The sequence below is a fragment of the Mytilus trossulus genome, chromosome 5 (assembly GCF_036588685.1).
Source record: "Mytilus trossulus isolate FHL-02 chromosome 5, PNRI_Mtr1.1.1.hap1, whole genome shotgun sequence".
Taxonomy (NCBI): Eukaryota; Metazoa; Mollusca; class Bivalvia; order Mytilida; family Mytilidae; genus Mytilus; species Mytilus trossulus.
Genome location: NC_086377.1, coordinates 13,482,998 through 13,498,102, shown reverse-complemented (window position 1 = coordinate 13,498,102; position 15,105 = coordinate 13,482,998). Strand labels below are relative to the sequence as shown.

The window sequence follows — 15,105 nt, the reverse complement described above, 5'->3', positions numbered from 1 at the left end:
ATTAAAGGTATTGTTCATTGTTGGAGGCCGTACATAGACCTATAGCTGTTAATTTCTGTGTCATCTGGTCGCTTTTAGAGTCTCATTGGCAATCATACCACATCTTTTTGATAATAAAGAAACACTTACTTCTTCCTCAACATCTAACACATATTCTGGTACCACATATAACTTTTAAACTTCAATTCATGCTTAAGTGATCTCAGGCCCAGGTTTTCTTCTACTGCAACTTTAAAATGCTGCCTGTTGAAACAGAACCTACCGATAGAATATTAATTCCAAGAAAACCAATATCTTCCAAAACCAGTACTCAGTCAACTCAATCTTCCCTACAGAGCTCACTATCATCACCAAAAAAAAATGAGAAAAAAAATAAAAAGAAAAAAGAAACAGTAGAAATACACAATTGGAGCGGTGAATCTGTCTGGGATCTTCCCAGTGACATAGATGATTCTTCCACCTCCAAAAGTCTTCCTTCATCTGCATCCAAGAAGGTATCTTCTTCGTCCAGTACACAGTCTACCAGAGCCCCATCTCCTCTTCGTTCTCAAGAAAAGAAGGATGTCCAAAAGAAGCCAGGAAATACATCCTCTCAGAAGTCTTCTGATTCGAGGTCGCGGGGTAGGGGTCGAGGCGGAGTAACACCAGCTGCGCGTAGTCCTGGAGATCGACGACTCTCCTCGAACAACAGATTTTCAACACTTATCATCGAAACTGAAATGGAAACTGAAAGTGTTCCGCCACCCGAAAGATCACGATCTCAGGGTGAGCGAAATAAGAATGCTGGCAAACTCGACAGCATTCGCCCTTCTTTTATTAAATAATGACAAATATAATCCAATGGAATTGCCGAGGTCTTAAAATAAATCTTCTCGAGTTAACACTTCTAGTTCAGTCTTTTTTACCTATTGCATTTTGTCTTCAAGAAACTCATCTAAAAGAAAGTGACAACGTATCTTTAAAAGGATACAACATGTATAGTACATTTTCTAAGGTAGATGAACGTGCTGCAGGCGGATCATCCATTTTTGTGAAGGACAACGTCATTCATAGCACAGTCCAACTCACAACGGATCTGCAAGCAGTTGCAATTCGTTTATCATTAGACAAAACAATTACATTATGTTCGATATATATTCCATCTAATTCAATTATCGATAAAGCAAAACTCAAAAACCTCACTGATCAATTACCCTCACCATTTATACTTATGGGCGACTTCAATGCCCACAATCCATTATGGGGTAGCAAGACTCATAATGCCAAAGGTAAGATCATTGAGGACTTTGTCTCTGAAGAAGGTTTATGCATTTTTAATGATGGATCTAATACGTATCTTCATCCTGGAAACGGGTCTTATTCTTCTATTGATATCACTATATGCGATCCCTCTCTGCTTCTGGATTATTCATGGCGAGTTCATAATGATCTATGTGGAAGTGATCATTTTTCAATAGTACTTGAACATCTTTTTAATTCTGCCCAACAGAGAGTAACACGTTGGAAACTTGACAAGGCGGACTGGTCCTTGTTTGAGAATCTCTGTCGAGCGGAACTTCAGTCAAAGATGTTTGAGACTGTGCAAGATCCAATTTTAACTTTTAATACAGTTCTAACGACAATTGCTGACAGAACTATTCCTAAGACCTCGGCAAATCCAAAACATCCCAGTAAACCATGGTTTGATGACGCATGTCATCAAGCCATAGGTGACCGTAAAAAATCTGAAAGACGATTCAATCAACAACCAACGACGGAAAACTTGAGTAATTTCCGTATTTTTCGCGCTAAGGCACGGCGGACTTGTAGGCAAGCCCGACGAACATCCTGGAAAAAAATTGTCTCGGGGATTACATCTCGCACTCCGATGACAAAAGTTTGGAATATGGTAAATAAAATTAAAGGTAAAAATTCTAAAGCCACTGTAAAACATTTGAAAGACGGCAATAATTTACTAACATCTGAAAAGGATATTGCCAACAAACTTGGTGAAACTTTTGCGAAGTCTTCTTCTTGTAACAACTACAGGGAAGACTTTAAAAAAGTTAAAAAAACAAAAAGAAAAAAATAAATTAAACTTTAAATCAAAAAATGGTGAAAATTATTATAAACTATTTTCTCTTGAAGAACTTAAAACATCTCTGTCAAAAGCCCATGATACAGCTTGTGGGCCTGATAATATTCACTACCAACTCTTAAAACACTTGCCAGATTCCTCGCTAGAAGCTCTCTTGCAGCTCATGAATAACATCTGGGAATCTGGTGATTTACCATCAATCTGGAAGCTTGCAACCGTCGTGCCTATTCCAAAACCAAGTAAAGATCATACGGATCCTATTAATTATCGACCAATTGCTCTTACGAGTTGTGTACTCTTGATCATCTTAATTGTTCGATTCGAATCATTTGTCCGTAATGGTTTTGCGAAAAATGAACATGTGGTGTCGGTCTTTTTCGACCTTGAGAAGGCCTATGATACTGCATGGAAATATGGTATTTTAAAAGATCTATTTGGTATGGGGTTGAAAGGCAATATGCCTAATTTTATTTCTAATTTTCTCTCTAACAGACAATTTAATGTTAGAGTTAATTCGACCATGTCTGATCTGTATGATCAAGAGATGGGTGTCCCTCAGGGCAGTATTTTATCTGTTACATTATTTAGTCTTAAAATCAACAGCATTGTTGAAGTTTTAAAAAGTAATATTGAAGGTTCATTGTACGTTGATGATTTTTTAATATGTTACAGAGGCAAAAATATGAATAACATTGAAAGACAATTACAATTATATCTTGGAAGAAATGAAAAATGGGCCTCGGAAAATGGTTTTAAATTTTCCACTTCTTTTTTTTTTTTTTAAACGATAAATCTTTTATTGCACATTTCTTTGCTGTTTAACAAATTACTCGACTCACAGCATTCAGCCGGGTATCCCTGTGAATTAGTTACTGTTACTGTTTAACCAGGGAGATTATACAGTAAATTTATATTCATATGTATATATATATATATATATAACTCGTCTAAACATCAACCCAACAATGTTAGATCTGTAAATTTGCTTTCGCAATATATATATTATGATTAGTTATTATAAATACAATACATTGATTTTAACAATTTGTCTAAGTTCTTAGGTCTGTGGAGGTCATCATAATGTAACGTAAATACGGAAGTTGTACTATTCATTATCCGATGTTGGTTATAATTTAATCATTGACCCTTAACCTTAATCGGCATAATCTCGTGAAAATTGAGATGATCGAATGACTGAAGGATAACACGTGGAATGATTTCATGAACAAAGGATCTAAATTGAGTATTTCTAAAGGTGAGTTTTGTTATATTCCTATTGACTTATGATAAATTGGTCAAGAAGGATTTGTTTTCCCTAAAGTATTAGATATTTTCCAGTAATTAGAGATAATTAGACAGTAGACAGTATGGGGTCAAAAATCATGTCCTACAGGTAATCATTGACCATGCGTCACATTTGAACATCTTAAAATAATACATTTGTTTACATTTGAGTTTTTCTACATAATATATATAGTAATACAGAAGAATGATCATGCGCAATAATACATTATGGTTATTATATTTTTTTATAAACATCATTCAAAAATCTACTTGTTGTTTTATCAAGAAGTTTCATATTTTCATAATGTTGTTTAAATTCTGTTTTAAATATTCTATAGACATCAACATTGTTTTGTTTATACTCTGATGCATATGTAGATTTATGAATAGAGAATAATATTACAGTAAGAAATAGATTAATGTCATAATAATTTTTATCATATATTTTGTAGCCTAGTATTAGATTTTTGAAGGTGATTATGTGTGTTCCCATTTTTATTTTATCAAGGAGTATTTTGACCTTTTTCCAAAAGTTTTTAAAGTATTTGCATGAAATGAAAAAATGTTCATAGCTTTCTAATTGGTTGCAAATATGGCACTGGTCATCATTTTTCAGATGCCAGGTGTACAATAGTTGTTTACAAGGAAGTATGTAATGAAGTAACTTCCATCTGAATATTTTTAGTTTGTTTACTTGTAAACTATTGAATATAAAGTTCAGCATTTTGTACAAATGGCTTGATGAATCTAATTTTAATTGTGTTTTCCATTTTAGAAAGCCAATTGGTGTTTTTTCCAGTATATAACATGAGCTAATACTTTTATAAATTTCTTTTGATGGAAAGTTTTCAATTCTAATCAATTTTGTATTATTTTGTGTTTTTAAGTATAGCCTTTTATCTGTTTTAACTTGAGTATTGCGCGAGTTATCTGATTTCATTATCATTTGCCATTTTTTTGGTATTGCAGCTCTTATTCTAGATATTTCTGATATCCAGTTGGATTTGAGGGTCAATTTATCTAATACTGCCTTTTGTGATATATTTCCTGCTTCATCTATTATATCATTAATAAATAGTATTCCATTGGTTATCCAATGTGAGAATATTAAACATTTGTTTTGAAATTTTATATGTTTATTGCCCCATATGTATTGTTGTCTTATATTAATAAAATTTGTACTGTTGGTTTTTATTTTAGAGATATTTTTTATCTTTAAACCAACTTTTGACTATTTCTAAATAGAAAAGAGGGATTGTTTTACTGAGTTTTGGGATTGCTCTTATGCTACCTGGATTCATGTTAAATAAAGAAAAGTTTTCTCCAAATTTATTGAAAAAGAAAAGGGGGATGACTTTCCAGTTTGCAAATTGTGTTGATGTTAAACGTTTGACCCAAGATAATTGTATAGCTGATAAAAAATCATCAATGTTAATCATTTTAAGGCCTCCTTCCAAGTAATCTTTACATAGCGTGATTCTTTTAACTTTTTCTTTTTTATTACCCCAGATAAAGTTGTAAATCAATTTTTTAAATTCATTTAAAAATTCTTTGGAAATGGTTGTTACTGATGCCAAGAAAGTTAAATTTGGTAAGATGAGAGATTTAATTACTGTTAATCTACCTATCATTGTGAGATTTCTTCTGTTCCAGCTATTGATTGTATCTTGAGACTTTCTTAGAATTTTTTCAGTATTTAATTTGTCACATTCATTTTTATTAAGTCCAAAGTATACACCTAGGCTTTTAATAGGTTCTTTATTCCAGTTAATGTTTTCATATTTATCTTTACAGCTTTTAAGTCTGCCTAGCCATATTCCTTCTGTTTTCGATCGGTTGAGTTTAAGACCTGAGAGCGTTCCAAATATTTCAATAATATTCAGAGCATAGCTAATTTCTTGCTTGCATTTAAAAAAAAAGAGTTGTGTCATCGGCTAATTGTGAGATTTTCAGACTATGTGTTTTGGAATCTAATTTTATTTGAAATCCCTTAATACCAGTATCTTGTCTTATTTTGCATGCAAGAATTTCTACTGCTATTGTGAAAATTAAAGAGCTGCACGGACAGCCTTGACGTATCCCGCGAGATACATTGTAAGTTTCTGAAATCCACCCATTATTTAGCATGCAGCCTTTAATATTCTTATATAATGTTTTAACCCATTTAATAAAAGAGTTTGGTAGACCAAATTTTATAAGGGCTTCATACATAAAGTCCCATTCTAGCGAATCAAAAGCTTTTGAAAAATCAATAAAGAGTAATGCACCATCTATGTTAAAAGTTTCAGCATAGTCTATAATGTCTTGGATTTGGCGTATATTAAAACCAATATATCTATTTTTGATATACCCATTTTGATCTCCATGAATTATTTTCAGCAGTATTGGTTTTAAGCGCTGGGCTATTGCATATGCAATGAGTTTAGTATCTACATTTAATAGCGTAATTGGTCTATAATTATCCAGTGACAAAGGGTCTTTTTTTTTGTAAATTAAAGAGATGATACCTATCTTTTGTATAGTTGTTAGTTCTCCGTCATCATAGCATTTATTAAAAACTTCAACTGTAAATTCTTTTAAATTACTCCAAAAAGTGCGATAAAATTCTACGCTTAACCCATCTATTCCTGGAGATTTGTTTAATTTCATGTTGAATATTGCTTTAGTGCATTCTTCTATAGTTAAGGGCCCCCCCAAGGAATCACTTTCTTTTTCTGATAGTTTGTGATCAATGTTGGTTTCGTTTATATAATTTTTTATATCATTTAAGTTTGGAGAAGTGCTTTTATATAAATGTTCATAGTATGATCTTTCTATATTTAGGATTTCTGCAGAATCTGTTACTATTTTCCCTTGATTATTTTTTAGCGCTGTAATGCTCTTTTTTGTTTGTCTTGATTTTTCAAGGCCAAGGAAATATTTAGTATTTTTTTCTCCTTCTTCTAGCCATTGTACTCTAGATCTTATTTGTGCACCTTTAACTTTATTTAAATAGAGGTGTTCAAGTTCATTTTCAATGTTTTTAATTTCTTTTTTTATAATTTGGCTTGCATTTGTTTTCTCATTTAGTTTTCTTAATTTTATTTCTAAATTTTTTATATCATTTTTATTTTCAGATGATCTTTGTTTGCAGTAAGTAAGAGTTGCAGTTCTTACCTCTGATTTAAACATATCCCAGAGTGTTTTTAAATTTTTGGTGAGTATTTGTACTTTATAATTTTTGATTAAATCATTTATGAGGTCAATATATTTTTGCTCTTTAAGTATACTATTGTTAATTTTAAAGAAACCCCTGCCTCTTTCTTCTGAATTTTGTCTAACTTGTAAAGAAATGGCTTGGTGATCAGTGTATGAGATCATTGCAGGTCTAATATCTGCTTTTATAACATGCGGTCTTATATCAGGACTAATCAAGAAGAAGTCAATTCTGCTCGCTATGTTTGTTTCATTTTTCCTTCTCCATGTGAATTGACTAGTATTTGGATTAAGTTCTCTCCATATATCTGTTAAATTATTTTTCTTTATTAGTTTTTTTAAGCTATTTACTGGTTTGTAGTTTCTTGGGATGATATTAGTTTTTCTATCATTAATTGAGAGAGTTTCGTTCATATCACCTCCTAATATAAGGATACCCAAACGATTGTTTTCAATTATATTTTGAACCTTTTTGAAAAATTTGTTTCTATTTTTGTGTAGATTTGGAGCATAAACATTTATTAGAGTAAAAATATTGTCATTTATTTCTATGTTTATCAAAATTATTCTACCTTCATTATCTTTTATTTCGTTTATTGTTTTACATTTTAAATTGTTTTTGACAAAGATTGAAACACCTCTTGATTGTGTGTTACCATAACTATGAAACATTTTGCCATCAAACTCTTTATTTATTGTTTGTTCAATATTTTCTATAAAATGTGACTCTTGAATGAAAAGAATGTTACATTTTTGATTTTTTTTCCATAGTTGTAATCTTTCTCTTTTGTTTTTTTGGCCTAAACCTTGACAGTTTAGTGATATTATATGAAGATTTTCACCCATTGTTTAATTTAGAGTTTATATGTGTAGTTGATATCAAAACTACAAAAATTTACAAGGAGACATATTTGTTTCACATCATATTCACAAAGTACTTTCATTAAATGTTTGGTTTTAAAGTTACACAGTATACTATAAAACATTGGTACATGTACATGATTATTTGTGATTTAAATATATACAGTACTGGTAAACAAAATATGTGCACATACTTCACAATGTTCATGGAAGAAAATGAGACATAACAACACAAATATATATAAGCATTCATACATGTATTTAAACACATATTTTCATTTAAGTGTCCCCGTACATTAGATTTTACTATTGCTTTTTTGCCATAATTTGAGACTATAAATATATAATAAAAAAAAAACAGATATATTTTTTTTGTATCATGTATAATAATTTCATAATTATTTATTTGTAGGTTTGTTATTTTAACAGTATAATGAGATTGTAGGACTATGTACATGATGTAGGCGTTTACCATGTTTACAGTATTTTCCACTTCAAAAACGGTCGGGATGCATTTTTGTAACAAAAGAAAATTGCATCTTGATCCAGAACTAACTTTGTACGGCAACCCAATTAAAATGGTTGATGAAACCAAATTTCTTGGTTTACTTTTCGATAAAAAATTAACCTTTCTACCCCATATCAAAATGTTAAAAGCGAGATGTTTAAAAGCTTTAGATATTTTAAAAGTTGATCGCAACATTTTACTCAATTTATATAGATCTCTTGTTAGATCTAAACTAGATTATGGTTCTATAGTGTATGGCTCTGCAAGGAAGTCCTACATACAGATTCTCGATGCTGTGCATCACCAAGGTTTGCGTCTCTGTCTTGGCGCATTTAAAACCTCACCAGTTGAGAGTCTGTATGTAGAGGCTGATGAGCACTCACTCACTGACAGACGCTTGAAGCTTGGACTTCAATATGCTGTCAAACTAAAAGCCCATTCAGATAATCCTGCCTACAGCTATGTTTTTAATCCGATTTATGAACATATTTTTGCAAAACATGAAAATAAAATTCCTCCGTTAGGTTTACGTTTAAAACCACATTTAGCTTCTTTTGATTTAAAATCTGTTGCTCAAGTTCAAACTTGCAAATGTCCTCCATGGGAACTTCCCAAACCAAAAATGATATTTGATCTCCGTGAACACAATAAAAATAAAACAAATCCTCTTTTAATTCAGCAACACTATGCTGAAATTAAAGCCGATTATCTAGATTTTTCCACTGTCTATACTGATGAATCAAAAGATGGTGATAGAGTTGCATCTGCTGCTGTCTTCAGGGACAGAGCTGCAACCCTCCGTTTGCCATCTGATGCATCCATCTTTACTGCTGAAGCAGAAGCAATAATTTTGGCTTTGAAATTTATTGCTTCTTCAGATAAATCCAAATTTATTATATGTTCAGATTCACTTTCATGTTTACAAGCTATACGAAATACTAAAATTAAAAACCCAACAATCCTGAAAATTTTATATGTAATGAGGAATTTAAAAATTCTTCTGAAAGAAATAATATTTCTATGGGTTCCGAGTCATGTTGGAATCCTTGGAAACACAGCTGTAGACCTTGAGGCAAAGAATGCCCTGGGTGACCCTCTATCGAACTGTGATATACCATATACTGATTTTAAATCTAATATTAGGGAATATGTTTTTAATATATTGAAAAATAAATGGAGTAAAAAAGATGATAATAAATTGCATGAAATTAAACCTAATTTAGGCAAACCTTTTAATAATATTATGTGCAGAAAAGATCAGTGTGTTATTACTAGATGCCGTATTGGTCATACTAGAATAACACACGAGTATCTTTTAAAAAATGAAGATGAACCACAATGTGTTCCTTGCAACTGCAAGTATACTATTAAACATGTTTTAATTAATTGTATTGACTTTGCTGATATTCGTAAGAAGCATTTCAATGTCAATAATATGTATGATTTATTTAATAATGTTCCATTTACAAATATTGTTGCTTTTTTAAAAGAAATTGGAATTTATTATAGAATATAAAATTGTTATTATATTTAAATCGATTTTAATTTTTATCACGTTATTTTACTGTTGATTTTTATTTGTATATACTCAATTTGCTTTAGTCAAGAATTTTAGTATATTGAAGGACCTTTTGTCTTATTTTAAAAATATGCTTTAAATTGTAAAAATAGTCGAATTAGCTCTCGCCGCGATATAGCCTTTTTGTGCTAATGCGGCGTAAAGCAACCAACAATCAATCAATCAAGTAAATAAGATTCGCATCTTTAAACAATATATACAGGCATAGTTTATAGTTTAATCCTATATACCATATTTGAATTTAATTGGGTGTTACCCTTAAGATTGTACAATATAAAAACAAGGCGAACAAGCTAACCAAGGTTTTGATTTGCATGCATTGGGAAATTGGCTGTAATCATTCGTGTTTATTTATATTTAAAAAAAAATTAAAAAAAAATTAAAAAAATAGATCAATACGATGCTTTGTAATAGTTTTTTTCCAGATTTTCACTTCATGTATTTGCATTATTATATATAAAACTAAAGTATTTATGACATTTTAGAAACACATAGCTGAAATTAATTACTAATCAATACACGAAGATTAATTTAATGGTTGAATAAGAATGAATCTACAAAAGGTCACGTGTACTTTTACACAGGAAACAATAATAAAGGTGATAAATAAAGCTACCCAACTCATATGCTATTATATTGACTTTATTCATTTTTATTAGAATAAAATGAATGAAAATTTTGAGCTTGAAATAGAATACATGTATATGTAATTTTTATTGAAATATAATGTTATCATTATTCAAATGTTTTTTTACATGAATGTTTTATAGGCTCCAATACAAAGTACTTCTGATATGGACACTCAACCAAAGGCTGGAAAAAGAAAACCCGACGTGTCCACTGAGAGTGATAGCTTAGAGGATAGGATAGCTTCTTTGGAAAAAAAGACCAAAGTTGAAATAATAACAGAGCTGAAGGACAAGGTGAGGACATTATGCTTGCAGCAGAGTCCAGGCGACTCTCTTATTCTGTTAACGTTAGATTTCATTTGCATAGTGTTTTTATTCTATTTATTTGCTATTTGGTTTTCAAACCAAACACGCTACTGTATGGTAATTTGAGAATTTCTTTGTCTACAGTCCAAGGGGCACTGATCCCCTAGTGGTTTTTCCACACGGGTTGTAGGTGAAGGAATTCTTCCTTTGAGTGTAATTTATGCTGGTTTTTCATTTAAATCAAAGTAGTTTCTTTGTTATCTACAGGGAACTACGGATACAATTATTGGGGATTCTTTTGTACCAATCCCAGAGTGGGAGTAATAAAGTGGATTTGATCCTTTGAATGTAACAGTAAGGGAAAAACCAGCATGGCTAACACTTAAAGGCAGAGTTCCTTCACTTACAAACCTCAGTCCACGTGCGGAAGAGGTCTATCATGATAATGTTTTGTTTGATATAGACTCTTTACAATTACGTGACCCTGATAAATTTGTCTCTGGACAGTTATAAATTGTGTATCAGAATGGAGGCTTATTCTTGATGAAAATGCACATCAAGACGTGGTGAAATGGCTTGAAGATGGAGTTGATGTTGCAGAGTTTTTTCGACGTTTTAAGGGAAACTTTAAGGGAAGAAATTATGACTCTGAAATACCCCCTAGAAATTATTTTCAGAATGCAGCTATTTGTAAAAAATACTCTGCTTTTATATCAGAAGAATTGTGCGAGAGAATTTCAACTGGGTGCATCAAACTTTTGGGAAGGGTAGGTGAATGTCAACCCCCTAAAGTTATTATGCCGTTAACTGTAGAACCAAGTAAACCACGGTTATGCCATGACGAAAGATATCTTAATTTATGGGTCAAAGATTTACCTTTTCATTTGGAGAATTTGAAAGATGTTCATAGGTTGGTTCCAGAGAATGCTTTGATGATAACATGTGATGAAAAGTCAGGCCATGACCATGTCAATTTGCAAGAATCATCTCAGACATATTTTGGTATTCAATTTGGTGGTTTTTATATGACATATACTACTCTACCGTTTGGATGGAAAGCGTCGCCGTTTATCTACCAATCGATAGGAATTTGCGTAACCTCTTATTTAAGACAGCTAGACGTCATAAATACATTGTATATCGACGATAGGTTTGTTGTTACAGGTGGAAGTAAGAATAGCGATGATGCTATGCTTGAAGCAAGTAAAATAACCTATATGGCGTTGCAGTTGCTGACAAGGCTAGGTTATACACTGTCTCTTAGTAAATGTTCACTGATACCTGGCACATGTAAGAAATTTCTTGGTTTTTTAATTGACTCTGTTAAACAGGCGTACATACTTCCTGATGATAAGAAACTGAAATTTATTGATTTGAGGAAATCTATACTTTTAATGGATGAGGTTGACTTGAGGACACTGCAAAGATTTTGTGGTAAATGTATTTCTTTGACATTGGCTGTTCCAGGGTGCAAATTGTTTTGTAGGGAAGTGAATGCTGCAATATCTACTTGTGTTAAAAACAGTAGAAAGGTTAAGGTATTAGGACCTTTGAGGGATAAACTAATGCATTGGCGTTTTCTTGATACTTGGACAAGATATTCCAAATGGAGGTATGAATTTCACAAGGTGATTGAGTTGTCGACTGATTCCTCTGGTTTCAGGTATGGCGCTTCAGTGAAGCTTGAGGCGAGTACAATGACATTGGGAGACTATTGGGATACACATGACTGTAGGCCAATTCATGAGAAAGAGGCTGATGCTGTCCTTAAGTCGTTACAGTCTTTAGACAGTTCTTTGCAAGATTCTAGGGTAGATTTGTTTACAGACAACATGGCTGTTATAGCGGCATGGGAAAACCAAGTGAGGAGTCATGTTTACTGGTAGTCTTTGTATGGTCCCCATTCAGTTGACCTAATGTCTTTGGATTCTAATGTCATGAAGTCATCTACAGGTGTTCCACTGAAACATTTTACGCCATGGCCTACGCCATGGCCTACCCCATGTTCCGCAGGAGTTAATTTGTTCTCACAGAACCTGAGGAGTGAGCAAAATCCGTATGTTTACCCACCTTTCGTACTTGTATTTCCAGTATTGAGTCTGTTGCGAGAGCAGGGCATTTCTTGTACAATTATTGTCCCCGAAATGCGACCTTTACCGATATGGTGGCCAATTTTGAAATATTACTCCGTGGAATCGGTATGCCTTGTTATGAAGAGTGACAAAGGTGTAGTCAAGACGCCCTCAAAACGTGGCTTTATTCTAGATAAAGTGGGATTAAGGTGGTCATTGTTTGCATTTAGGATCTTATTTTCACGAAGCTAGAGTATCTACTGTTTTATATATAGTAAATATTCCAATGGTATGTTGTAGGGTACTGACATTATTATAGACTGGCAAGCAATAAATGATCGGACAACAGATTTGGATGAAAGGATGACTTCTTCTTCCGACTATAAAAGAAAGAACAGTTTGTTTGAAATTTTTTTTTTTCTTGAAAAATCACCTAAAAAGCCTTCGCTAGCGACATGTGGACCAAATGATGTAAGAATTTTTTTGGTTTGGAAGGATAAGTTTGGAAAAACTACTGTCCATGATATTAACTGTCAATATTTGGGATTAAAGGGTATGTTTGAGTGTTCTTGTCCTAACCGATTAGCTTCGGCAACAGTAGAAGGTCTCATTAACCAATTGGTAAATTTATTTGATGATAAAGGGTTGGGTAGAACTTGGTGTGATGTGGAAAGAAAAGGAAATCCGGCAGTTTCACCTGTAATCAAAGAGTATCTAAAATTGGTGCAAGTTGAACAAGCTAAGGCGCATATTCTACCCAAACAGGCGAAGCCTATATTTTTGACAAAGATTAGATCTATTAGTGCTTTTATTTCTCGGGAACTTCAAAAAGACGGTTCTAAGCTTAAGGAAAAATTTGTCCTTTACAGAGATCAAGCTTGGTTTAAGTTGCAGTATTTTGCTGGCGATAGAGCAAGTGATCTCTCTATAGTTGTTGCACAAGAGGTGAAGTTTCTTTAAGACGGATCAGGGTTTGTTTTCCAGCATACGTTTGGTAAAATTCTCAGAGGTAAAAAGGGTAGGAGTAACTCGTTCGTCATCAAGAGATGCGATGACAATGTAGTTTGCCCGGTATAAGGATTGTTGGATTTTGTTCAATTTGCCCACTCGTGTAATGTGGATTTGACAAAAGGCTACTTGTTTAGGGTAGTTTCAGAAAGTGGTAGGGTGTTGGAGAAACCAGTTAGTTATTCTGTGGTATATGAGAGATTACGATACTATCTGTCGACTCTGGGTATATATGAAGGGGAAACGCCTCATAGTTTCCGGTCTGGTTGTACTGTTACTATGGCTTTGTCTGACTCAGCTAGCAATGTTGACGAGGTGATGAATCACGTTGGGTGGTTCGGTAAGGCAAGTGCGGAATATTATGGTCGTGTAAATACACTGATTGATTCTGAAATTGTGGCTTCGAATCTTGCGGCGTCTGTTAGCTAAGCCGAAAATATTGAACTACAATATAGAGAGAAGGCAGATTTTTCCGGGCTAAAAAGGGTTTTTTAAATGACAATCTTAATGGTAATAGGTTAGGATTTCATACAATTTGTATTTTGTTGTGTACCTATGATTTATCGAATTAGGTCTTGTAATTGATGGCAATTAAAAGATTTAAGTTCATCAAGATTTTTTGTTTTGAGTATTGGGAATAAAAGTGTTATTATTTATGTGATTGCGAAGTATTTTTCTGACTCTTGTGTGAGTTACCACGTATGATTTTGTAAATTGCTAGAATGCTAGAAGATATTAAACAATGAGGATATGGGTATAGCCTCATTGGTCAATTTACCTAGCGGAAGTACATGTACATGTGACCATAGTAGAATGGTCATTCTTTCAATATCCACGTTTACGGTAGTTGGCCGTAAGAATACGGTTCGACAATAGTGTTAACCATTTTCCATATTGGTGGTATTTCAAAACATATTCTTTTGCTAGTCTAAGCTGGGTGTTATTTGTATTTTTAAAGAAGTAACCCCCCTCCCAAACCCTTGTCTATATGTTTGCTATCATCTAGTATTCGGTTTCACATTGCAGAGTTTTCTCCCCATAACTTAACATGGACTGAATGCTAGAAGATATTAAACAATGAGGATATGGGTACCTTCACAGTAAACTATTCTGTCACTAGTTTAACAGTTAGCTATCATGTCATTGTAACGTAACCTTTCTCTTAAGTGCTTCAAAATTACACAATTGTACCCCTCTAAGGATCTCAAAATCTGTCCATCGTCAGCCGAGAGTGGTACATCTTTAACGCGAATTTTCCCATCTGTTGAATTTTCTTGTATGCGAACTCTAGGATTCATAGAGTAAATGGAGATAGATTTGCCTCGAATTTCAAGACCTTCTGAAAGGAGAAATTCTTTTTCTTTTAATGTGTCAAGATACATTCTCCACATACCTTTAATTCTCTGTAGGCCCATAACTGATCTGTCTGGCACGACTGCACGTACAGCCTTATACATTTCAGATATGGTTAAAAATAAGCCACTAGTGGCTTCTTTGGGGATATGACTAAAGACGTCTGATTCGTCCACAAACACTGGTTTTACTGAGGACAGAGAGTCATTTGTTTCTGATTTAGGACCTCTTTT

At 33.0% G+C, this 15,105-nt stretch overlaps 1 pseudogene; it reads left to right on the top strand.

The window, feature by feature from the left end:
• Positions 1-10,296: 10,296 nt before the first annotated feature.
• Positions 10,297-13,948, top strand: LOC134717613 (uncharacterized; annotated as a pseudogene).
• The last annotated feature ends 1,157 nt before the right edge of the window (positions 13,949-15,105 follow it).